This window comes from Carettochelys insculpta, chromosome 24, assembly GCF_033958435.1.
Source record: "Carettochelys insculpta isolate YL-2023 chromosome 24, ASM3395843v1, whole genome shotgun sequence".
In the NCBI taxonomy this organism is placed as follows: domain Eukaryota; kingdom Metazoa; phylum Chordata; order Testudines; family Carettochelyidae; genus Carettochelys; species Carettochelys insculpta.
The window spans coordinates 2,836,288-2,862,025 of NC_134160.1; the positions used below are offsets into that span (position 1 = coordinate 2,836,288).

The 25,738-nt window shown below is 51.2% G+C and overlaps 1 protein-coding gene across 2 annotated transcripts in view; it reads left to right on the forward strand.

Annotated features, from left to right (window-relative positions):
* Positions 1–315: 315 nt before the first annotated feature.
* COL8A2 (collagen type VIII alpha 2 chain) overlaps positions 316–25,738 on the forward strand; it is a 125,695-nt gene continuing 100,272 nt past the window's right edge. The window contains exon 1 of one of the 2 annotated variants that reach the window (XM_074976196.1): positions 316–461. The gene's annotated coding sequence lies outside the window, so the exon portion shown is untranslated. The remainder of the gene's footprint in view (positions 462–25,738) is intronic. The other variant, XM_074976194.1, reaches the window with a different exon arrangement.

Here is a 25,738-nt window from a genome sequence, read left to right on the forward strand (position 1 = left end):
AATATGGACTTCTATGGGGCTGAAATTAACTGTAGTCTGAGTCTCACAGATTCTTTCCCCTATGTCTAGAGTCGGGGTGCACGTGTGGCTTTTGTTGTATAAGCACACTTTCTTCAGTGTCTGTGAAACACAGAAACAATCCAGAGCTGGAACCCACTCAAAAAAAAAAAAAAAAAAAAAAAAAGTAACCAGCCAACCCAGTCCTAAGTTGTGTTAGCCCATCAAAGAGTCTGTGAAAACCTTTCCTCCCGCCCTCGTGCAGGCAGTTGCAGCACTGCCCAGCACAGCTCTGTCCTCTCTTTCTCCCTCCCTCTGCAAAGGTACCATCAGTGACTGCTACGCTTCCTACGGCGCAGCCTGTCCTAACAGCAATACAAATTAGCTTAGAGTCACCCCTTCGAAAAGCCCCCCACAACCCAACTCCCCCCTGCAAGCCTGCGGAGACGGGTTCAGCTAACAAGGTAAGGACTTGATTTCTCTCTTGGCACAGTCCCCCTTTTTCTTATAGTTCACCTAGATACCTATCACATGCTCCATTAAGCTCAGACTAGAGAAAAATCTCTTAATTTCTCAGTCACGAGACCCCCTGATCCTGACGAGCTTTTCCCCAAGCAGAGGGAGTAGTGCAAAAGGATATTCTCTTTCCAGGAGAACTTTAGTCTGGGTGCTATTCTTGATTTCTTCTCTTCCCTTTTAGCAGCCCTTTAAAATGGACGGGGGGGGGGGAGTAATTCTCCTCCTTCTTAATAAATTGTATCAAGAGTATGTAATGTGCAAAGAGTGCTAATGAGAACTGGACCCAGGTTGTGGTAGAGATGGCTCAACGGTCTAAACCCTTCTTTCTTGTCTCAAAGGTGTCCAAGAAAAATATGTGGGAAAAGTTCTGTGTCCCCGGGACCCTGATTCCTAGCAAATAGATGTTTTAGCTCAATTCCATAATCTGCCCAAGAGGCTGTCCTTTTCCCAGACAAGTGCAGGTATCCAATACTTCAGTGTCTAGCAGAATCAGGGTATGTCACCTCCACTAATTTCCCAGCCCAAGGTGCATGTGAAATAGAAGATCTTATTTCATTGCTTCTAGGACATTTCTCTTCATTGAGCTCTCATCCACCAGCTCCTAAATTAACCTTAGCTAGCCAAGAGTCTTTCCCCTCTAAGTTTGCACCTGGCTGACCTACGTGGAGATATTTGTCTCATCTCTGGGCAACTTTGCTATAAGGAAAACATTTAATAAACCATAATGCCAGCAAATTCCTGGGATTTTTATTGCTTCTATAAAAATGAAGTTTTCATCCATCAGCAAGGGACCCTGGGAAACTATTCTTTTCCGCCAGTGTCCCATGGATACTGGCTGCTAAAAGGCCAGCAGTGTGTGCATGAGTGTGTTTTACCTTCCCGGCCTGGGCAGGTTACGTGTGGTGCAGTACAGGAAAACTTACAAAAAAACAAGCAGTCCCGTAGCACTTTAAAGACTAACCAATTTACCTATTAGTTAATGATCGTTCGTGGGTAAGACCAAGTCCTTCAGATCTGAAATCTGAGGAAGTGGGTCTTGCCCATGAAAGCTCATTACCTAATAACAGTTAGTCTTCAAGGCGCTACAGGACTGCTTGAGGTTTGTGATGCTCCAGACTAAGATGGCTCCCCCTCAGAGGCTATTTGCAAGAGAACTTGTTCTTCCTCTGATTGCATCAAATCTTGTTTGTAGGGACAAGCACAGGCCAACCTTTTCTTTAATTGAATCTATGTGGCTGTAGTCCTCAGCTTTGTAGGAAGCTGACTCTAAAGATGCTTATTGTGCTACACTGCCCACATCAGTCTGTGAAAAGCCTTTCCTTCCTCCTGCGTGCACTCATTTGCAGTGCTGCCCAGCACAACTCTGTTCCCTCACAGCCTCTGCAAAGGTACCATCAGCAACTGCAGCTGGATGAAAACTGCATTTTCGTAGGAGCACAGCTACTATGCCCCTCTCCCTTTTCTTGGCACGCCCAAAGCTAAAAGAGCTAAATCAGCGAGAATGCCGTCAGATGTTATTGCTAGAAATTTGGTTGGATTCCGGGCTAGGTTTTTTCCATTCCATTTCTCTCACTCTGTTGCTGGAAGGCATAAGAAATACAATAAAAACCTGCTTGAAAATGGGTTCAATTCTATAATAAAGCCCCATCCGTTTTCATTTGTTCTGCACAACTTCCAAGATTAGTTCCATGGAAATGTTTATTTTTCTTTCCTTGTCCACCTGGGTCAGAAAAGAACATCTCATATTTGTGGAACAGAACTCTCCCACCAAGGAGATTCTTTTTTGTTCACCTGTTCCGAGCTGCAGCCCTGTTTGTCTGGGAATCGGGGTTGGTGGAGTTCGCTGTAACTTTAGAAGCACATTCGGGTTGGAATCGGAGAGCTGTCAGGATCTCATCACGTTTTTGGAAAATATGTGACGCTCACACCCTGGAATTCTCATAAGTAGTTGGAGGGAGGAACCCAGTTGTGGGTCGTGTAGCCCTGTCTGGAAATGAACATCTGATCTCCTCCTCCATGGAAGTGTAACCGCTGAGTTACTGGTTTCTAAAAGAACGTTGGGCTGTCTAGATGCATTTGTTTCCTGTTGCCTTTGTTTTAGGTTGTAGAAAGCCATACTGCAGGGAGCAGGGTGGAGAATTCAGTGCAAACCAGTACAAAGAAGAGCTGAAGTTCTTTGCAGTGATTCATATATTCTATTCATAGGAAATACAGTATGGCTAAGTGTGAATGGGGACCACACGTTTTGTCTGGTTTAAAGCAATAAGCCTGAGATGTGTCACAACTTATTCACACCTTCATTGAAATCTAGGAGTTTTCTGTCTGTGGCTTTTGGCAGCCACTCAGCATAGCTCCCCCTGTCCAGTTTTTCCCTTTTTCCCCGTCTGAGATCCTTTCCTACTGTTGCAGGGAGAGGGCAATAGCAGCTGTTTCTCTTGGATTTCCAAGGGCGGTTGGTGTTCTTATTGTCACTATTGTGACCTGCCATCCTGAGGGAATGGCATGCACAATGCTGTGTTAGGAAAATCACAGATCTCCGTTCCAGTGCAATTTGAATTCATGGGCTTGGCACTAGCTCTTGAGAATGTTGCCTTCAGTGCCGAACTGGTTGCTTTCTGCCTGCAATGTGCTCTGTGAGATAATAGACCTGGTGGGGGAAGGTGATATCTTTTATTGGACCAGCTTCTGCTGATGAGAGACAAGAGCCTATTTGGTAAGATGCAGCTGCTAGCAAGAGCAGGATTTCAGTAGTTCTGTGGTTTGGTTAAATGCTGGCTCCAAAGTTTAACTACCCGTGAAAGAGTGACCAAAGCTACCAGAGCGGCAATGAAGAATGCAGCCAGGCTTCTCCCACAGAGAGCAGAGCATTGTCCTATTTGCCTCCAAACAGGAGGATGCTTTGGAGACCCCTCTCACTCAGATCTCCAAGTTGTCCCTTGGACTCCTGAAAGTGAAGGAGTTTGACTCTGTTGCCCATTCATTGGGTGCACTCACACACGTGCCCCACACGGTGAAATGCAGTTGAGATGGCTAAGCAGGACTCTTCCATGTGGAGTAATCTCATGCCTTTTGCTCTGCATGGAAAGGGTCATGTGTCAGGACCCATCAATGAAGTGGTTCCCTCACTCCCTGGACTAGGCCCATACTTCGAGTAAATTTCTTTCTGCAGAAATATGGTAGCAGTGAGTCAAACACAAGAACATAAACTGCAGTGACTTCAACAGAGTAACTCTGGGGGTGACTCAGGGCCAGTGAGTTGTTTGGAAAGGCCGACGGGTTACTTAAGAAGATTTGAGGCTCAATGCTATCCGTTATTATGTTCATCAGTCGTACTGAATTCAGTAGGTCCCACGGACATACACAGATGATGGCCCTTATAGGGTTGAATTAAGCTTTGGTGTGACTAGGGCATAAAAATTGGGCGGAAGAACATCCGCCTAGCGGGGAGATGAGCATTGCCGACTGGTTCCTTCTGGGGTTCCGCTGAACAATTGCCTCTTAGAACAGAGCAACAAGTCTGAGAGGTGCTAGTGTCTTTGATATGAGCTTGTGGACCAAGAGAAGGAATCTACTGCAATTTCCTCTGGATCTTTCATGGTGGGGACAGACGGGCAGGTTACAGCTTTCAGAGTTACCCTGAAATGTGCAATGAGTAGTCCAGATCCTGCCTCTGGCAGGGCCAATGGCTGATGTACAGAGGAGGCTGAAAAGTTATTTAATATAGGACTTTGCCATTTATCCTTCTGCCTGCACATTGTGCTGACTGCTGGGGGAGCTTGGACAGTAACTGTGCTCAGAGCAGGGCGACAGTCATTTCTATCCTCACTTCTGTGGCACTCCTGTTGGAAGGTGGATGGGAGGATGGGGTAGCGAGACAGCATAATTAGCAGAGTTGTAGCCAGGAATTATGGGTTCTATAAGTGATTATGGGCAAGTCCCTGTCCCCTTCTGCCTCTCTTTTCCCATCTGTAAAATGGACCAAATAATACCAACCACATGGTTTGAGAAGCATAGTTAGCTCAAGTCTGTGGGGCACTTGGATACCACAATAATGGCAGGCATTTAAGTAGCTCTGATGGTGTGCGCTCTACCTACTAAACATCTTTGTAGCATGAATTTGTCTAATGTGGATCATTAGTCCAGGGGCACTGACCTCCAGGACGAGATGCCTCTTCCCACCTGGTTCTGCTCATGGGGCCTTTCTCTTGCTCTGAATTTGCGAAGCCTCTAGCAGAGAGAGGGACAGAGCGTGTAGGAATGCATCAGTATCTCACCACACTGCTCTACAGGGGCTTATGGGGTTTTGGCTTTGTTATAAATCCATTCCAAAGGAACGTAGGAGACAGTTTTTATAGCTCAATCAGAAGAGCTATTAGTGGGGCATGGCGGGGGGGGAGGTGGTTTATATATAAATGGGTCATTCTATGACATATTGGACTATTTGTAAGTGCTTTTATCTCTTTTTCTTTTAAATTTTATTGTGGTTTGTTTTCATAAAGAACGCTTCCTTTGACGGGAAGAAAAATTGTGGGAGGGGAAAATTGCCCATTCAGATGCTCTCCTTACAAAAGTCTGTGTTAGAAGGTTCCTTGTGGACATGTTGCCAGGCTGGTTCCAGCGCCCTCCCTTTTGCTATCCCTTGCAGCGACACGCACAGTGACTATCCACCGCGCTGTAGTGAGGGGAACATTTGCATCAATATCATCCTGGGGAATGTCTGCTGCAAAACACATTAGCCCTGGTCGCAAGGGCGTGAAGGGCTGTTCTCTCTCTCTTCCTCTCACACATGGCTGTTTGTCTCTCTCATATTTCAGCTTGTCCCCAGCTAGGAAAGCAGCCGCGTTTCCGGTCTCCTGTGCGGCAGACAGTGTCTGTAACAACACAACCCTGTCGGGCTGCAGGGCAGGGCGATAAAATGGTACTGAATTCCACTTGTCCCAAACGCCGGCATCTTCCTACCCCCACCTCCTTTCCTTTCTCTAGCCTGCTCCAAAAATACCAGCCCTGGCAGAAGTGCGGTGAAAGCCGAGTCGCCTCTGTCTGGACAACTCTTCCCCTACCTTGGCCAAGCTTCAATTTGAATCCTGTTCTTTGCAGGCCAGGAGGGGCGTTGGTGAGTGCTTGCCAGCTCCAGGGATGGCAAACAGACCGACTGAAGAGAGAGAGTGTTCTGATGGTGAACAGCATCCTGGCCCCAGGGGTCCCATTTAGACACACACCTGCCCCCACACCTACCGCTGGCTCAAGGGCCTGGGGAATGTTGTGCCTCTTTTCTTTCTCTGTCTGTGTTGTGCTTGGCTGCATTTGACATCAGGGGGAGAAGAAGGGAATGCAGAAGAAACCAATTGGTCCCCGTGGAATGTCGGAGACTTCAAAGTATCCATTCAGGGGTGGGGGACACGTGTGTGTCTGTGTGTTCCGTGGAATTTATCCACGTAACGCACTAAAAGGAAAGAATTTTTCCACCGCCTGTGAATTTCCTCTCTTTGGCTTGTAGCCAGTGCTGGGTTGGCCTCTTCTGGCTCTTGGCCTCGGGAAAGGTAACCCCCTGAAATGATGCAGCCAGTAATAAAGACAGCGCCATGTGCAAAACTACCTTCAAGTGATTGTCCCCCTCGAGAGCGGTGCGTGCCGGTTATGGAAATCTCCTTCCTGCTGGCTCAAGGGGTGCAACCGTGAGGGCTGGGCTTGGGTGAGCCCCAGCGCCTGTGTAGAGGCAACGCTTTTGCTTGTGGGTTGGGGTGACGAGCGCTTTGGGGAATCTGTCTGTCTGTTACTCTGGTGTCAAAGCAGCAGCAGGCCTCTTGTGAAGTCTCAGCCCTATTGTAAATGCTGCTTCCTAGACAGTCTCCGGATCTGAGCTCCTGGGAGAATCTAACCATTTGTGCGGTGATGTACAGGGCATCTCCTCACAGTCACGCACAGCTGTCACCTTGGAGGGTGCCACGCGGGTTTAAGGCAAAGGACGATTTTCCCCCCACACAATGACCTTCCTGCCTTTCCTCTTCCACCTTAGGGTTAAACCTCAAATCACTTTCCTGACGGGCAGAATAACCTAGCGGCAGGTGCCTAGGGTGTGACTCTCCTTTCTCTTCTCTGCAGCTGGTCTTTCATTACTTTTCCCCATGCATAGCTTCTACCCAGGGACGTCGGGCCTCACCAGGTGAGCCAAAGCGGACTACGAAAATTTGGGCCTTCTGACTTCTAATCAGACGGAGAAAATCCCTTTAGAATTGCTGGGTTTCAGTGTACCAGTCCAACATCTGTTCTAGGCCAGAAGCAGAGAATACATGCTAGTTCCGATGGACCTTTGGTGTGTTCCAGCTTGGTAAGACTCCATATTTCTACCCAGCCCTTGTTGATGGAAAGGCAAAGATGTCATCTGTGCATCAATAATCGTCTCATAAAGCAAATTCCAAGAACGAACCTCTGGAGATCTGCTTGCACACTTCCCACAGGTCTTAATTCAGCTCCATCTTCCAATTCGTAGCCCAAAGTTGGCTGCTAGTTGTCTGCTGCCCCTAAGCAGATCTTCAAAGAGGTTTTGAAACTTTTCTGTACTGAGACAGCCTCCCTGAGGACTCTTCCCAGAATCTAGCTGCTCCAAGCCCCATTTAGCAACACAGGAAAGAAAGGGTGGCCTGGAACCTCAAGTTGACAACTGAAGGACTAGAAAAAGGTTTCAAAACTGGGTCTTGAAGGATTTCTTGGCAAGAGTTACCTCATCTCAATGCGGGGGACAGTGGTGACTGGACCAGTGGAAGAATCTAGACAGTGGATAAATGTTTTGGAAATGCTTGAGTGAATTAGGAACCTTATTGCCTTAAGTCATTGGGTGCAGCCTAAGTGACTTGGGTGCATTTGAAAATTTTACCCGATGCCTTTGTAGCTTCATTTTCAAATCCTTACGGCAAACACAAAAGAATAAACTCTTCTTTCTTCTGTATATGTCACTCTGCTTCGCATCTCTGGATAATCCTCACCCTGCTACCTCGTAAGCTCCCCCTTTTCAAAACATGAGGACAGGATTCAGATTCTTGCTTCCAAGCAACCCAGTAGACAATGACTGCCACTGCAGGTTGTCTTTGCTTCTAGCCTTGTACTGTTCATAGTCCCCCAAATTAGCACTCAGTTTCACAATTGGAGATGTAGCTGCTCTGCTCCCTTCCCCAAAGCTCCCGCACAGCTGCTGAGCACAAGCTCCAGAACAATACTTTGGGTCCCTCCTCTGCTAGAGTTACTGGTGGGGGGGGGGGGGCGGGGGCGGGGGGCGGGTGCTGCAGGAGATGGGGGTTGAATGAGGAGAGTAGGTCCTTGGAACGGGGGCGAGCAGCTAGTTCCAGCACAGAGACCAGAGCAGGGGAGAAAGGGAGTGGTGAGGGGAGGCAACTTGGAGGCTAGTAAAGGGGAATTGAGGGAAGCGTGAGATTATTTTCTTTCAGATCTAAATCTAGCCTGGTACCTCAGCACCCTGCGGGGCAGCTGTGGCAGTCTGAGAAGTGCAATGAGAGGGAATTGGCCAAGTGGCTGGACTGGGATGTCTCGTGTTGGCAGACCACGTACCTAGAGGAAATCTCTAGTGGCTTCTAGCCCTAGAGCTCAGCAAAGCGGCAGATGGCTGAGAAGAAAACTAAACCCAAAGCTCAAAGTTTTCTCTCTCTCAAGGCCCTTCTCCCTCCAGGGTCTTCTCTCTAGGCTGAAGATTTAGTGTTTCCTTTGCTCTTAGGTGAACGTCTCTCGCTCTTCAGCCTCCCTGGAAATGATCTCCTTTAGCTTAAAAGAACCTTGTCCAGAGGGTTTCTTCCCTTCCGGTCAGACTGTGGCAAGATGCCTGAGGCTGCTTTGGTATCCAATCCATGCATCTTCCAGTCTCAGCATCTAACACACAGCCCCCAGTTCAAGCCTCACTAACCTTCCTGGCATCTGCAGGAGGGAAGAAAGTCAGTGGTTGGTTATCCCCCATTTCCTGCCCCTCCAGCACCATGCTCAGCACCAGGGATATGTGGAGACCAACACTTTCAAAGATGGGTGTGAAATGTAAAAATGTTTCATAGGTGCAGAGCACTCCCAGCTCTTGTGGGCTTCGCTGGAGTTACCCCAGTGCAAAACCTACGTAACTGACAGCAGAATTTGGCCTGAAGAATCTTTGTAAACCTCCAAAGTTCTACCAATCTACTCAAAGGCTGAATGACCTAGAAATCCCTCGCTATGCTCGGTCTCGCTTCCTTGCAGATCACACTGGAGAGAGCTGGGTCCTTTTTCTGCTGTTCTTCCAGAGGGGTTTCTCTCCTTGCTGCTTTCCAAATTCAGAGGGGTCTAAGGCAGTGTTTCTTAAACTTTTTGAGACTTCAGAACACCAAACAACAATGCTTTTTATGCAGAACACTGATGAAAATTTTCTTCAAAAATATTTTGGTCAGACCAAAAAGCCCAAACAGCAACATATGCAGCAAAAACCAAAATGGAGCAATTTAATCAGGGATGTAGCTTTTTAAAAATACATGTAACTGACTCTTTAGTCATGTCGGTGGCAATAAATTCAGTAAATCACTCCCCCAACACACGCATTAGCTGACCTCAGCAGCTGACAGCGTAGCTGTCATGGCTGCATAGCACGAGCTGCCTGTTGTTTCTGGTTGCTACGCTGCTGTATGGGTTAGAGGAGAGGGGAGGTGAGCACAGTGTTAGTCACCCTTGCTGTGTTGCCAGACTACTATCACTCTTATGAGTTGTAGAAATAAAATTGTTTCATTCTTATGGTTATCATGGTAAAAGACTTTGTCACAAATGAGGACCTTTGGAACAGGGCAGGACAAGAACCACTTGACGTCCAAATCAAGAGAAGAAAGTGGGGATGGTGAGGCCACGCTCTCAGAAAACCATCCTCCAGGAGAGTCCTGCAAATTTCCCCCATGGAACCCGCAAGGAAAAGTCAAAAGAGGAAGACCTCTAACAACGTGGAGAAGATCTACTGAGCTTGAAGGACAACTGGGGCTGACCCTCGCAGGAGTACAAGCTTTGTCCTGAGACAAAGTGAAGTGGAGGAGTCTTGTAGATGACCTATGCACTTGGCATAGTAGGGTTTAAGTAAATATCATCATGAAATGGTTATTTATTTATTGTAAAACTTCTAATTATTTTTCCAAACTCTCAGGGCACACCTGTGAGTTGTTCATGGAACACCAGTGTTCCACGGAACACAGCTTAAGAAACACGACGCTAGAGCCTGAGGAAGTGGGTCTTACACAGAGCTTGAATGAGATGATGATGCTGGCTGCCAAGTGGACACCTAACCTCTGTGTTTATCCACAGCAGTGTGTCAGTGGGAGCAAACAAAAGTACTGCCTTTCTTTTTGTAAGTCGAAAAAGAACTTTTTTTTTCCCTTTGTCTTGGATAGAAAACCAAGACTGCAGCCAGGCCACCTGGCGGTGCAGGGAACTTCTTAGACTTCTCCCGCTACTGCCACAGGAAGTGGCGCTGGTCATCCAGTAGGCGGCGCTGCTCTGTCAGGCCCAGTGATGTGCTGATGCTGAAGTGTGGGTTGCTACTCTGAGAGCGGGGAGGGCAGCCTTGTGCGGGGAGGGCACTGTGGTTATTGAGAGGTGCCATCTTTTGCATGAAACCTGAACCTAAGGTCTTGACCCTTGTGGACAATTCATAGCATTCTGCAAAACCTCCAGGGTCCCAGCCAAATTCCAGCTAGGTGGTGCACAGAGGGGGAGTGGGGAGTTGTGTTCTGCCGACAGCAACACCTGCACTTTTCACTTGGAGCACGTATGTTTCTTGGCTTCCAACTGTGCGGTGCTGCTGTGTGTGTTTTGAACGGTTTGGGTCGGGGTGGCCAACCAGTTAGAGGCTAAGAGCCAAAATAGCTGTGGATAGAGTGTAAAGAGCCATGTATTACGCATATAGAATTATTACATGGCTCACGGCCCTCCCCCAGAGCCAGGCACGCCCCCCCACCTCTAACCCAATCCCATTCTGCCTGGCGCTCATTGGAGCGGCCACCACCCCATGCTTCTCCGCCCAGGTGTTGGGGCATGTGTGCAGAGTGGCAATGAGCAGTCTGAGTGCGGCTGTGAGCATGAGCCGCATTTCATTGTCAAAAGCTGCATGTGGTTCGAGAGCCACAGGTTGGCCACCCCTGTTATAAAGGAGCACGGCTCAGGATCAGGACCTGCTTGGAGTGCCTGTGAATTGGTTGCAGTGATATTTAAAAGCAAAGGCAAATGCACCTGCTTCTGGGTTTTGCTACAAGGGCTAAAGCTCAGCCCGGTTCTGCTTTTAAGACGTTTCCTGAGGTGGAGCAAGCTTGGGTCTGATTTTTATGGCTTCCTATCAAAATCCTGGGGTTTTGCCACGAAGCTTGGCAGTGCTGACAGCTCTTGGCTCTGCTCCATCACCAAACTCGGAGTAAAATTTGAGGAGGGGCAGAGTGTGAGACTCTGTCCCTTGCTTGCAAAGGGGAACCGAGGAGGTTTGCCTGGCTGCGGTGGGAATGTTTTAGGTCCGGGCTCAAGCAATAATGTCTCTGTGGACAAGATGCCACTGCTGGAATGGCTACCAGCTGAGCAAACAATCGGGTGGGTGGGGGAGAGAGATTCTGCAAGAATTCCTTGGAATTTAAAAGCTGATTTAAATTCCAACGTGTCTGCAACCCTTTTGTGTTTGTTTCCTGCACACCCGCGAGCTGCGGGGTATTACCAGCACAGAAATGCCCGGAGCAAAACTCCCCACCCACGCCGTGTGGACAGCCAGCACCAGCCACCACTCACACCCTATTACGAGACCTTAGATGGGATGCTGTGCACTGGCAGCCAGGGAGGCAGAAGTGTATTTGTCCCAGGAAAACCTGATTTTTTAAAGCCAGAAACGTATAACAAAATTTAGAAGGTATGTTCAACTGTGAAATCTGTGCTGGCTTGGAATGACGAGTCACCCGCTCAGAGGAAAGGGCCGATGCTACATTTATGATTATTTGTGTTTATTACTCTCTCCCCTCCCATTCAAAGCTTGGGAGTCAAGCCCCAAAGATCACGACATTTTTGTTGACATATTAAGTTTGGGTTTCTTTGCTGCCCCGTTCCTGCACCTTCAGGCGTGGCCAGAGCCCGTTTTCAGTTTCCACAACCGCAAGGGCCTAGAAACTGCTTTGTTGTTCAGAATGGAAGCGGCGCTACTTGGGCCGCTGGATTCAAGCAGCTGCGAGATGGAATAAAGCGCATTATCGAAAGAGTGGTTAGCGCTGCTGTTGTATTTCTGGACCCCGTTGTGATCAGCACCTGTTTTCCATGTATATTGAGCGCTTGGGCAGCCACCCAGGAGAAATTCAACTGCTGCCCAGCTGCCTACTGGAGCACCCACAGCCAGCAGCCTGTGTTTCAACTGGCAGTGCACGTCCGCATGTGCTTCCATGCACACAATAAAATTTACTTGGCACGTGGGTGGAAAAAATTGAAGGGAACTTTGCTCAGTGCCCCGTTGTTCTAGGCACGTCAAAAGCACCGAGTAAGAGCCGGGTCTGCTCCGAAGAGCTCAGTCTCAAAAGAGCAGACCCCCGCACCCAGCCCGACGTGCTGGGACGCTCTAGGTGCCAGCCCACAGAGCACGAAGGTTCTGAAGACCAGCAGGTCTCCAGGGGAGATGTTCCTGAACGACGTGTTTGAAAATCTTGGCCGTTGGCTTATTGACTGTTCCAGAACACGCTCTTTCTGAACCAAGGCTCGCCTCCCGGCCCTAGCTGTGTCACTTGGGTAGAGGGAAGGGAAAGTTGCAGCATGAGTGCCAGCATCTCGCTGCCTGGTTCTGTCATCTCTCCATCCCCTCTCTGCAAAGGCAGCTCCCCAGCCAGCTGGAAACGGCAGCTCCCAAGGCATGGCCTTCCCAGAGGGCTTAGAACCCTTTTCAGCCGGGTAGCCAACCAGGGCATCCTCCAGGAGAAGTTCTCCTCTTTGCTCCTTATCGATGACCTTCCGTGTTAGCACTGGGCATAAACCAAGGGCTCAAATGAGACCCCGCGAACAGTTACGAAGTGTTTTGTCCAGTTCACCTTGTGCCACAGCCTTTATCCTCCCTTTCCCCAAGCGCAAGCCTAACCCAGAGCAGAGGAGCAGCCTTCTGCCTGACCGTGCCCAGGCAGTGCTCTTTGGACACGTGCGGTTCAGAAGAATTAATGTCATTTAAAACATTCTTCTCATTTTTCATAGAGCACCGCAAATCTGAGGGCGCTTACTGCAGGAATGCGCCAAGAATGCTGCTGACCAGACGGTGAATTAGCTACACTATTGGAAATAGGAAGGTGGGAGGGTTTGTGGCTGGTCGTGCAGGGCTACCTTCGTACTGGCTCTTACTACCTTGGATTCTTCGAAGGAAAGTGTAAGCACAGTTCAGCAAGTTTTTGGAGCAACTTCAGGTTGCTTCAAGAAACACGTGAGTCCAAGGAACACAGGGTGATGCTTAAAAGGCAGGAAACTTCTCACTCAAGATTCAGGGATTGGTGTCCCTGGAGAACCCTTTTGTGGCCTCGTGGCTGGTTGCAATCCCATAGAGCCCATGCAATGGCCCAGTTCTGAAGCTTCCAATTCACTGGCTGTTGGGTTTGCACCGGCCTGTTCAGCCCTTAACCAGGCCATGTTCTACAGTCTGCCTTGAGGGAAAGCTTGCACTGGAGCTTTTCAATGACTGGCCAACACACCTACAACTCCTGGGAGACACCAGGCTGGCCAGACACCTGGAGGTTCTCAGGGAAGACTAACAGGTCTGCGGATTGTGACCTCACTTTCCCATGAAAACAAGCAAATAAAAAACTTCCAAATATGCAAATTCCAGTCTGTGGGTGGTCTTCAGGCTCTCGCTGGACTCCTCCTGATTTACGTACTTCGTGGGCTTGGGCTGAGCAGAGTGTGCCAAAAGAAACAGCATCTCTAGATGGGTATCTGACCTCAGCATCCCTGGAGAGGTGCCTGTGTGGTCCGATGGTGCAGGAGCTGGCCCAGAAGGCAGATTAGCTGTTTTCTCTTCTCAGCTTTCACTTCCCTCACTGTTATATCCATTTAAACCCAAAGCTGTGGGGAGCTGGGACCGTTTTGTACCATGTTTGCACAGTGCTGAGCAAACTGGGCCTTGACTGTGGTTTGGGCACTGTGTACCATAACGCCATAGCAGCTACTTGGGGTGATGTCACGGGCCTGTTCAGACTCCGTGGGGTCCATGATGCAGGGAGCATGGGCCCATCGTTAGACACCTGCAGACCTCTGCATCTGTGGCTATGGACAGCCTCAGCTCATTTCTGCAGGTATGGAAGCAGATACAAATTTTGTGTCCATGCAGGGCTCTACCCATCACATCTTTAGTCCTGGAGGAAACAGGCTATAGCAGTGTGTCTCAACCTTCTTTTCATAAAGTACCCCTTCTTCAAAAAGAAATTAAGCACCCCTCGTACCTGCAATTTGCAGATGTGCGCGCACACGTTTCTTCTACCGTTGCGACACATTTGATTACTTGCGAAAATATTTTCTGATTAAGACCGAACAGTGGTACGCAGCCTTTCAGGAGTCTGATGAGAGCCCACAAGATCAAAGTTTTGCCTCACATTTACAAAGGACTTACTTCCAGAACCAGACCTTCAGATAAAGTGTTGCAACGCCCTGTTACTGACCAGTTGCTTCCCTTTCCATGTGTACCACAACATTATAAAATAAATGGATTAGAATATAAACATTGGTGCTTAAATTTGGGTGTGTAAAACACAGAGCTATATAAACAAGCCATTGTATGATGTTTGCTTGTACTGACCTGAACAATGCTTTTTAGAGAACAACAAGAAGTCCTGTGGCACCTTTGTAGACTAGCCTGTTGTAAAACTGCAAATGGCTACATGGGTCAATATACCCCCTGGAAGGCCTCTGAGTACCCCAGGGGATACAGGCACCTCTGGTTGAGAACCACTGAGCTGTAGGACTCATTTCCAGCAAACTCAAACTTAAGACAATTGCCTTTACCCACTGACTCAGTGGCCCAGTGCCTCCAGCCCTGCATGTGCTGGTGTCTCTAGTTCTCTCTCAGCTCAAGGAGAGCAGGACTCAGCCCTGTGTTTGCAGCGGCTGCAAGGCTCTGAATTCTGCAGCATTCTTCCATGCTGCCAGTAGAACAGCCTCTGCTGCTGTTGGAAGAGGCTGGCCGAATCCCACTCAAATCCCATTGACCCCAGTGAAAGTCAGATCAGGCCCAGCATGGCCGGGGAGGAACAGCAGCCGTCAGCAAGGAGACTCCAGATCTCTTTAGTATGTAGGAAGGAGCCCAGGCTGGAACGTGCCTTTGCAGCTGTGTTAATAGCATTATGATTGCCCTGCTGGGAGCTGCTCCCTTGAGTGCTGCCTGGTTTTTGCTCCTATCTTGGGCTTTGTTCATCCAGGAGGATGCTAGCGCAGGTCCCTCTAGTGGCTGGAAACCAACCAAACAGATGCATTTTTTTTGTTTTAACCCCATCAGATTTGTTTATATCAACCAGCAGGTTTTTTAGTGTTTAAGAGCCTCTTGTCACCAATTGCATTACATGGCAGGAGGCTGGAATGTTGTTGGTTCCTCCTCACACAGAGAAATTAATTTTGTGACGACCAGGGGTCACTGGTCTGTCCCTCCCACCCTCTCCGCTTTGCAGATTGGGGATGGAAAATGTTGACTCAATGCAGGGGCTGCTAGAAACCGGAATGCTCAGTTCTGCTGACCGCTGATATTTGCTGCGAGACCTGGCCCAGCTTTTGCACATTATGGTGATTGAATCTCTCTAGTTACAGCTGCTCTGAAACAGTCCAAAAGGGTCCATCCGGACCTGGTATTTCCAAGCTTGCTTTTGTGATCGTGGGGCTGGGAGTGGTGGCGGGGGGAGGGGCACACTTCTGCCGTTCAGGAATAGGGTGCATGGCCTTGTTTGTTAGCAGCTGAGTGCAGGATTCTTCAGAGCGCCTTGGTTGCAAACTTCACAAGCTGCAGCGCGACTGGAGAGAAATGGCTTGAAATGCTGGAGAAGCTCTGGCTGCAGCTGGCTGTTTATTGCCCAACGTTTGCAGGTTACAGCAGCTTGCAAAGCTGAGAAGAGACCTAATAAATACCAAGTTTGTTTGCTTTTGCCTGGCAATTGCCAAATTCATTGGAAAGTGAAGAAAACTAGTTTGAAATGGGAGCGTACTTACTTAGGTGCTCTGTGACATTTCCAAGGGCTTAGCTGAAATGAATGATGTAAAAAAGAAATTGATTCATACCCCAGAGCAGCGTGACTGGCTGGAGTGACTCTTGGGCGCCCTGCATGTAGTGGCAGGTCTAGGGGGTGCTCTAAATCTGCTTTTATCTGCTCTCCACTGCTGCATGACCTAGGGAAGAAGGAGAGGCTTGTACATATGTGGCTCCTAATCAACCCGCCCCCAATATCTGGGACCAAAGTTGGTCCTGCCGGTGGCACGGGTTCAAATTGCAGTCAAGTCTCTGAGCCAAATCCATGCAAGGGCGCCATTTCGGGAGGGCAGCCGCTGTGTCCTGGGATGCCACTTGAGGGCCCTCCAGCTCCCCTGACTGTCAGGGTGCCAGGAGAAAGTGCACAGCTTCTGTGACTCGCTCCTCTGGCCCCCTCCCCTTACCAGCCCGGAGTTGGGGCATCCATGTGAGCAGTGTACTTTCCTCTCACTCCCTAATCATCAGGGGAATGGACAGAAAAGCAAGAGGTGTCCCGGTACATGTGGCTGCTCTCCCCGCCCCCAAAATGGCACCTTGGAATCCATTGGCAAGGTAAGATTCCCGGCAGGTGAGCACGGTCCCTGGGGCCAGCTGTCCTGTAATGACAGTCTTGCACCATCCTCCGAAGCAGCTGGTGCTGACCAAGATCAGGTGCTGGCGTGTGGCTCTGATCCAGTCTGGCAATTCCTGCATCCCTAGGAGTGGGGTAGAAAATGCAGGTGGGAGGACAAAGCAGCCGCGGTGGGCCAGGTGCAATGGGTGTGAGGGGAGAGCGCCGCTTCATGCTGCAATCTTCTATCCCTGCCCTAGTCGTGCAAGGTCCACCCACTCTGTGCCAATGGGCGCACACATCCACGCAAGGGCCTTACACCTGGTCCCCAGTCCAGTTACAGCTAATGGGCTGTTTACAGCACTGTCCTTCTGGCAGCAGAGTTGTTTCGGCCCATAGGGCTAGGGGTGTTCCCAGATCTCTGTTGGGGGAAGAGGCCATTGCTAGCAGCCACGCCAAAGGCCAGGTTTGTAGATGGGTCCCAGAGAAATTGACCACCCACCACCACTTTGACTCTCCCTAATGGTTTCATCCTGGGAGATGCTGAACAATCCACAGCTCTCCAGGGCTTCCAGGTGTCACGTGGCTGGTAGAATTATTCCCAGAAAGAGTCGTCTCCTATCAAGAGAAATCAAGGGCCCAGCAGCACATCATGCTCCTTGGCATCCACCCTTTACCATTTCACCCCACGTCCAAGGACTTGGAGGGCTCCAGATGTTGGGAAAGGAAGACCCCTCCTCCCCCTTCAACCTGGGTTATAAGTAATGTTTGCTTGGTTCTGTTACTCAGACGCATACTAACTCCCTCAAACGCCACATCCTCTGACCCCAGCAAATGTGCCAGGGCTTTATCCTGGCTAAATACTGCCCAGCTGCTGTGCCTGCCGGAGCCTCAAAATTCAACATTCACCACCCCTTGTAGCAAGTGCTTATTTCATCGAGATAGCAGGACGGGTGCATCACGAAATCACCAAATCGCAGGGACTGTGGAGGGCTGGTTGGCCCACAGGTGGGTGTATTAGTACCAGGGGGAGTAGGTTGGAAAAAAACCACCTCAGCTCTCAGGGCGCAGATCGCTGCGGTTTGCTCTTCTTGATCTGCCCAGATGGTGGCTGCTCTACTGTTCATGGAAGGAGCAATGTGATGGACTCCAGGCTCTGTCTGAATTAGAGATGCAAAGCTGTATTTACATAGTGGGAGGCTTGTGTGGCGTTGCTCCTCGTTAAAGGGCCGGTGGTAGAGTTTCAAGGGAGATCGCGTATCTTCAGGACACAAAAAGAACTTTATTTAACATGTTGATTTTTAAAGAGACGCTGGTGCTGTTCTTGGCTGCAGCCCAGCTGCTTTTATGAGGGTTATAAAGCGCCCCCCCCCCCCACCCTTTTTTTTTCACTGCCGTTCTCTTAATTCAAACCAGAACACTGACCGCTTTGCCGGGCGGAGGCAGGAAAGCGATGCATTCCTCCCTTGCCTGGCAGCGACACGAAGAACAAAGCAATATCTGGACGCTCCAGGTCTGTGGTCAGAATCCTCCATTGTAGAAGTGGCCACTAGGCTGCGCACTGGCGAGAGATCTGGAAATAGTCAACTGTGGGGTGTGAGAGAGGCCTGCTTACGAAGGCTCACTTGCAACCCACACACCTACCGGGTGGAGTTTGCTGTCCCACATAAGTAGCACCTAGACCACTGTAGAGGCTTATGCACTGAGCTCCAGAGGTGCCAGGTTTGAGTCTCTCTGGGGGCGGTTACGTGTGCAAGTCTGGGGTGTTTTCACTTTGTAGCTGCCCCCACCACTTGACTGTGGTTTGCCCCTTCAACCTTTTCATATGTCTAAATGCTCCCCTGTTCCCCTATGCAACTTTGCAGGCTAGAGACAATTGCAGGTGATGTTCTATGTGCTGATGCAAGTTTTCTCCCCTGCCTGGGAGAATTTTTCTGCAAGGACACCCCTGGTGTCAGCCATTCTCCAGAGAGCCAGCCTCGCGCACAAGGCTGCCAAATGTGGTAACATCTCTACTCCGATGTATCTGCTTGTGCATCCCAATATGTGACTGCTGATGGCCGCAACTGCGGCGTCAGCCCTGTGCTGCATTGCACCTTTTCTGCAACGGTGTTGCACTGACTCATGGTTTTGCAAAGTTCGGTGCATGCCTGTCATTGTTTGGTTGCTGTGTGCTGTTGCAGGGATGTCTGCTCTGGTGGTTCGCCTACACATGCCATTTTACAAAACAATGCCGTTGCGTTGCATTGTGGTGTTTGCACCAGGATGCAGTGTGGGCAGCAGTGTTAATATTACTCCCTACGTTGTTGACGTGCAGTAAGGCATGGGATGAAGTGGTCGTTTTTGCTGCACTGCTTTGTTTTCATTCAGCCTGGTACACAAGGAGCATTTCCTGGCTACGTAGTGTTGCATTGCTACTGTGCGTCTGACCAAGTTCATCTTGAGAGGACGCGTTGTGCAGTTTCAAGCCCTCTTTTCTGTGTGCTCGCATTGTGGTGTTGCCTAGTCTCAGGTGTCGTGTGGCTGTGCTGCAGGATTGTATAAGGCAAGGGCAATGTTGTGTTTGCCAGCTGCAGCTGCTCTGAAACATCCTTATACAATGCCCTGCTGTGGGTGCCACATAATGGAAACCCATAGTGCCTAAATACCTTTTGAGAATCTGGTGCTTGCTTTCAAATCCAACAGCCTCCCCATTTTTGGCTGAGTTGCAGAATTAACAACGGTACGAATTTGGTAATCAGGCCTGATCCCGGAGGGACTGAGCACCCTGTGTACCTGCTGGTCTAATCCTGAGCAAAGCCTTTGTATTAAGGGCTACGACTGGTACCTTGGAGATCAGGGCTTGCCCCTGTGGGCTGATGTGTTGAATGCCCAGTTAACACTGAGATTTGGGAGGTCTTTGTGCCAGGATCGGGTCTGGGAGTCTCAGGTCACGGTTCAGCTGAGAGTCCCAACCAGCATGTTTGTGCTCTGAGAAGACCTTTTATAACTGCCGAGTGTCTAGTGTTGCTAACCGTTAGTCCAAGTAGTAAAACCATCCAAACCAGTCGGGGGAAGCGAGACCACCGTGCACCAGCCCTGCGAAGGATTCAAGGAACAGAGCCTGCTCGGGCTCCAGCACGCCAGTGCAGAGCTCAAGAGCTTGACTTCGGGCTGAATGTTTCGTAGGTCTTGATGTCCACCACACACCTGCATTACCAACTCCTCGCTCCTTTGCTGTAGCTCAGCTCCCCCACCCTAGTACAAGGGGCTTGGGTCCTTACCCCTTAGATTCATCTTATTGGTGTGTATGTTAATTAGTCTCCATGGCTGCCCATAGTTAGGCGTCTGCTGCTGTCTTCCTCCCAAATAGCTCTACACCGGGCTTCTTGAGCTGCCACCTGCCAGCTGTTTTGCTCTTCGCTCCAGCGCTGGTGATTATTACAAAACCAAGGCTCGGGTCGCTGGGACTTTCCGTGCGTTAATAACTGACTCCTGGTCAGGCCGTGCAGCTTAGGGCAAGCTCTGTGCCTGCCCCTCCGGCCACTGGAACGCCCTCGTCCCCACCTGTCAGTCTCTTCCTGGGAAGAGTGGTGTTAGGTTACGCTTTTCCTTGCAGTATCTGCACACCTGCCTGGGGAGGACCTAGACAGGGTCGGCCTGGGGCACGGTAGGCCCAGAGGGTGGCTTTGGGGGGCAAGACCGGGAGTTACAGGGCTGGGGATGGTGAGCCTGTTCTGCGAGTGGAATATCGTTAGCTCAGCTCCTGGGCTCTGTGGCTTTCATGACCCTCCAGTGGTGCTGGAACGTTTTTAAGAGGCGAGGATGCTGACACCCCCCTTATGGCTGTTCTCCCCTTTCCTCCCCTGCAGCTGAGTCTGGGCCCCAGGGGGAGCTGGCAGCAGAGTCCCCAGTGGGCAGGACCAAGGCAGAACCCTCCCAGGCACTCTGGACTGGCAGTAGAGCTCTAGGCCTGTGGGGCCACAGCCAGGACCCCAGAGGGGAGCTGGCAGCAGAGCCAGCCAGGATCCTGGGTGCTAGCCGGGATCCTGGGGCTGCTGCAGTCCCCCTCATTCCCTTGCCTACGTCACACCCTCTCAATCTGCCCTGCTTCCGCTGCCAGGAGCTGCAGCTGGGATGGTCTCGGGAAGCGTTATCCATTTTCTATGTCATCAGTGGCAAGTCCAGCAGCCTCTCAGCACCAGCCCAAACCACCTCATCCTGCCTGCGATCTACAGCCAACCCCAGGGACTGGTTCTGTGGACAGGAAGGAACTCGCCTCCCCGTAATGCTGCCGGTCGCAGCACTGCTTGCCGCTTAGGAGCTCTGCGGATGGGCTTTTCTTTCTGCGAGCCTCCGACGGGCCCATAAATAATTTTACTGGGTGTGGGCGTGTGTGGAAAACTTACTGACTGCAGAGGCCCCCTGCCCCATGGTGTGCCGTGTGCTGAGTAGCTGGAAGATCCCGGCCTTGTAAACCTCTCTTGCCAACAGGCTGACGGAAGGCAGGCAGGAGGGAGAAGGAGGTGCAGGCAGCTTTGCTAGGAGGTGATGACGGATCTATTCCCACCGAAACAGGCTAAGACCATTTTCAACAGCTGCAAAAATCTCATTCCACGTCTGCATCCTGCCCACATGGGAAGATTCAGGACTTGGCTGGTGGGGACAACTCCACCTTTCAATTCCATTCAGCTTTTCTCTGTCCTCCTCTGCTCCTCCCACCACTGCCCCTGTGTGCTCAAGTCGGACAGTCACTTGAGATGCCAGGCACAGTGAGATGGTAAGCTGCTCTGGAAGTGCCAGTCAAAGCCCTGCTAAACTGGGGAGCAGGCCAGCCAGAAAGCGTTGAATTCCTCCCCCTTAAGTCTTTCCGCCCTGTCAGACAGAAGGGAAGTCTCGAAATTGGCAGTTTTATGCTGGGCCTGATTATTTTGCCTCTTTATAATTCAATTACGCTTGGTTGGGCTGGGGAAGCCCTGCCTGCACTCAGGTGGCTCCGGTCTGGAGCTGGAAGGCAACAGGGGAGTGAGCCTGTGGATGGTTAAAAACGGAAACGGTTCTGTGGGTCCCTGCCAGGAAGGGTTACTCCCTGTGGTACATTTACCAGGATTCCCAGACAGACACACGCTCACTCATAAATCTTTCCCTTATACCTGATTTATCTCCCCAGGGCCTGTTTTACAGCAGGGATGAGTCAGAGGCAGATTAGAGGATTTAAGATGTGTCAGGAGAACATCTCTCATTCTCGGGCCAGGAGGAACGTGTCTCACTCCGAGCTGCACTCAGGAGTCAGACCAGCAGCTGCTCTTCCAGTGTCCCAAAAAGATCCCCCTCCCCACTGGAGCGCCCATTAACCGGAAGGTGAAAGGTGCCAATGCTGGGTATAACGTAACGTGGAGAAAACTGGCACAAGCAGGAGGTCCCTTAACACTGTCGCAGCTGCTCCCACAGGCCTGTAGTGTCACTGGTGTGCAAGGCATGAGGGCACAAGCAGAGAGAAGTGAACGCTGTCGGGACAGGTGCCTGTGTCCAGACCTGCTTGTTACCCTAATGGTGCAGCACAAGGGAATGTCTACTCTGACTTGCAAACCTGCATTTACAATCGCTGGGCTCGGTCTCACAGCCGGGCTAGCCTGTCCATACTGCTCTACGAAGGCTTTGCCGCTTGGCTCTGCTGTGTTCACACTGACAGGCTTGGACCTGAATCCTAGTGGGACTCAGGTTTCGGAGTAGGACTTCCTCCTTGGAAACATCCTAGGACCCAAGTCTTGAGAGAGTGCAGTCCCCAACCAGACTGATATGTGTGGACTGAAGGAGGCCTGAGGCTAAAACTGGAGTGAGACCAGGTTCCGTATGCAGTGTAGACGTACTTGCCTCAATCCCCATTTGCTTTGCTAGTGCCCACTCAGTCCACGCTTGTCCCTGCAGGCAGGCAGTCCATCAGCCTGTCAGTGGCATGGACCACTCACCGCAGAGCAGCAAGTTGAACCTGCTCCATCAGTCAAGGGTGTTCATCCGCCTCCAGGTGCCGCTGCCTCCAGGGCTGTGGCAGAGCCAGAAAGGGCGAGTGCCGTAGGCACTTCCTATGCTGGGAGAATGGAGGGGCATTGCCGAACTGTGTTCCCTGTAAGGTCAGGTGCACCAGCTTACTTTCCCCTCTGCATGGTGGTGATCTGTTGTCCAGGTCTCTCAGCCAGGTAGAAGTGCTGAGAGCCGACCAGCCTGGCAGTGCTTTAACTTAATGCTGGTTTTGACACCCCAGTCATTCACTGGGCAGTGTGTGAGGATTACAGATGCAGAGCTGGCTTTGGCTGTGCCATGGGTAATCAGTCAGCTGCAGCTTTCAGTAACAGCTGCTCCCTGGAGAACAAAGCCTGGAGGGGAGCAGGCTGATATTCATTGGGGAGAGGTGCATGTTTCCTAGAACATCTGAGACAGGGCAGCTAGACACTGCTGGAGGCTCACCATTAGCAGTCCCTGTAAGCAATGCACTTGAGTGGCTGCTCAGAAGAGAGTCAAATGCTGCCTGGCTGATTGACAGAGCGCCTGCAGCTGGGTTTTGTTCCTATGAGTGGTGCACATATGCACATGCCTCCGTGAGCATAAACTTATTCTGCACAGGGATGGAAAAGATTAGGGGGAACGTTGTTCAGTCGTCAGTTTCTCCTCCCAATACCCGTGCGAAGTCAGGAAGCAGTGACTGGGAACTCAGGCCCAGCTGGTAATTGAGCGGATGTTTTCCGGATCAAACCGGCCCCTTGAGCACAAACTCAGCCCCCTCAGGACCATCCTCGGAGCAAATGCAGTGTGAGGCTTTGGCTGAGCTAGCTAGCAACCCATCCAGATGTGAGTTGGGGGAGGAAGAAGGCAACGTTGGTTTTCTGTGCTCGGGTCCCAGAGAATTAAAAGGACTTTTACTATAAACATTTCCCTCTGCTGCTGCCGCCATCTCTCCCTTTAAGACACCAGGCATTTCCCAGACACATTCAGTAGCCTTTGCGCCTGACTTCCTCCTGCTCACCTGAAACCAGAAGAAGAAAATGACCGTTCTAGACAGCCGCTGAAATAGTAACCAGCCGGAAACTTTCTGCTCCAGCACAAAGTTCCAGGCCTCTAGTGCTCACTTAGCTTCTGTCCTGTCCAGCTTTCTGGAAGCTCTGGGCAGCACATCTTACTGGGTAGCTCCAGCGTTTGAAAAGGAAAAATCAGCAGCTTTTTGCAAAGCCCCAGTTGAAACGTGGACTTCGCTGATGGTTGCAAAGGCGTTATTTCAGGAGACTGCATGGGTAGCTGAACTCCTGTACCGTCTCCTAATTGCGCTCCAGATGGAGAAGGGACTTTCTGAAATGCATTTTAACTCAGCAATTCAGTCCTAGCTGAAAACCAGCTCAACAGCTGGTCTTCAGGAGAGAGCAAAAGCAAAAGCAACTCTTCCAAGCCCTGCTGCGATTTACCAGCTGCTGCGTCGGCCGCCGTTACTGTCAGCGTTTCTCCAGTCCAATGCGTTAGCACCATGGCAATGCCCAGGGCAGTGTGGGTTTGGGTGCGGGCAGGGTTCCTCTGCAGGCTGCTAGCACGTCTCTGCTGCAGCGAGGAGGTGTGGAGAGAGCAGTGCTAGCTCACGGAACGAAAAGAGCATCGGGCAGCTGGACCCCACCTGCCCTGAGATGTGTCCCTGCCGATTCCTCTAGGAGCCAGTTTCCAAACATCTGACACAGGCCGAGAAGGAGGCTCATCTGAAGTCAGCAGATGCTTCCCATTGATTGCAGGGGGCAGCTGGGGCCGAGCCCTGTGACACTCAAAGTTTCCAAGTGTGGGAGGCTGACAGCACCTAAAGAAATGCTGGGAGCCATTGGGCACACAGCTGCGCCCTGGGAAAACAGGCCAGTTCTTCACAGGCCTCCGCAGGGTGGGGAGGCAGCCGGAGCTGTGCAGACCCAACGTCGGTTTCTTGGCGCTTTACGTGCAGAACGGTTGCACTCCCGTCTGACCGCATCTGTCTTGGCGCCCCCGTGGGGACCTCCGTGTGTACTACGTTGTCATCTGGGAGCGGCTCCGTCTCCTCCCTTGGTGGATCTTTGAGTGAGCTCCCCTCTTCCCCAACCCGGCCCCCTCCAGCCCCAACAAGCCATTGTCTGTGAGCTGGGGCCGGCTCCCTTCTCAGCCAGCAGGAAGGCGCTTCTCAAGGCGCGAGTACTTAGATTTCAAAAGACAAGGTTTTGTTAGAGTCCATTGTGTGCCCTGGAACTAAAGAATGAGCTTTTGTCCCCACCTGCCCTTCCTCTCTCCTGGTGCCTTTGCCAGAGCTTGGGAGTTACTGGCTGGGCCGGATCCCACCCCCTGCCTGTGATCTGTGGGAGCAGGATCTGTCCCATAACAACCAATTTAGTGCATGGTTACTACGGGGGTGGGAGGGTGCCTTAGCCCAGCATGTTCAGCTGTTTCTGTGCAAAGGCCACGTCCAGGTCTCCTTTGCACTGGTGCTTCGCCCAGGCTGCAAATAGAGCCCAGGCAAGGGGCTTGCACAGCTAGCGGCAATTCTGATACATCATAAAGGTTCTCACTGCCGCTTGAATGGGCCGAGTGACCTGAGCTTTCCTGGCATCCCTTCTCTGGCCCCCCATCTCGGACATGTGGTTGCTTGAGTGAGGCTGACGCAAAGGCCAAGCCCCCCTTCCTGGGTGAGCTGGACACAGCCGCGCTCCCCACGGTGCCTCTGCCCAGCTGCAGAGAGGGCAGTGAGCTAACCACAGTGGTGCTCTGCCAGGCCCAGGTATGTTCTGGCTGCCCGGTGCCAGCGCTGCACACGCAGCAAGTTCCACCAGTGGTGCCTGGACACTCGCTAGGATCAGCAGGAAGGGAGCTGGCAGCCGGGCTGGTTTGGTCTGGCTGCGTAGCGGTGCTCTCTGCAGGGCAGGGTTGCGGGGGGCGGTGGCTGGCTGTGCGGGTCTGACTGCGAGCCAGCTGCCTCCTCGCTTTGCTGGTGGTGGGCTCTTCTCTTTGCCTTCGTCTGCTCCGCGCACTGGAAAGTCAGCAGCAGCTTGGTGCCCGTCCCGGGGAAAGCGGTCACGGTCTGGACTGCAAGGGGCAGACCCTAACCACAAGTGCCTGTGGGCCTAGCCCGATGACCCTCGCCCTCACTCCTGGCTGGGCTCTACGGGGGTTACCACGATGTGCAGAAATGGCAATGCAGGGACCCTGCGGCTAGTGAAACACAGGATTTCACGTGCAGCCCCAAGGCCAGGCTATGCACTGGTGTGTGCTCGTGCTTGGGACTGCATACGAAGGTAGCTCGGCGTGAGCCAGTGCCAGAACAGCTAGCTGGCCTGCTTTGCACAGCCAGTGGTAAGGGTGGGTGGCCTCCATTGAGTAGAGCTGGGGAGCGGGGCCTGCCTGCAGCCCCTGCCCTGATCCTGGTTTGCTTTCAGGGAGTGGGGTGGGGATGGGGGAATGCTGTAGCCACA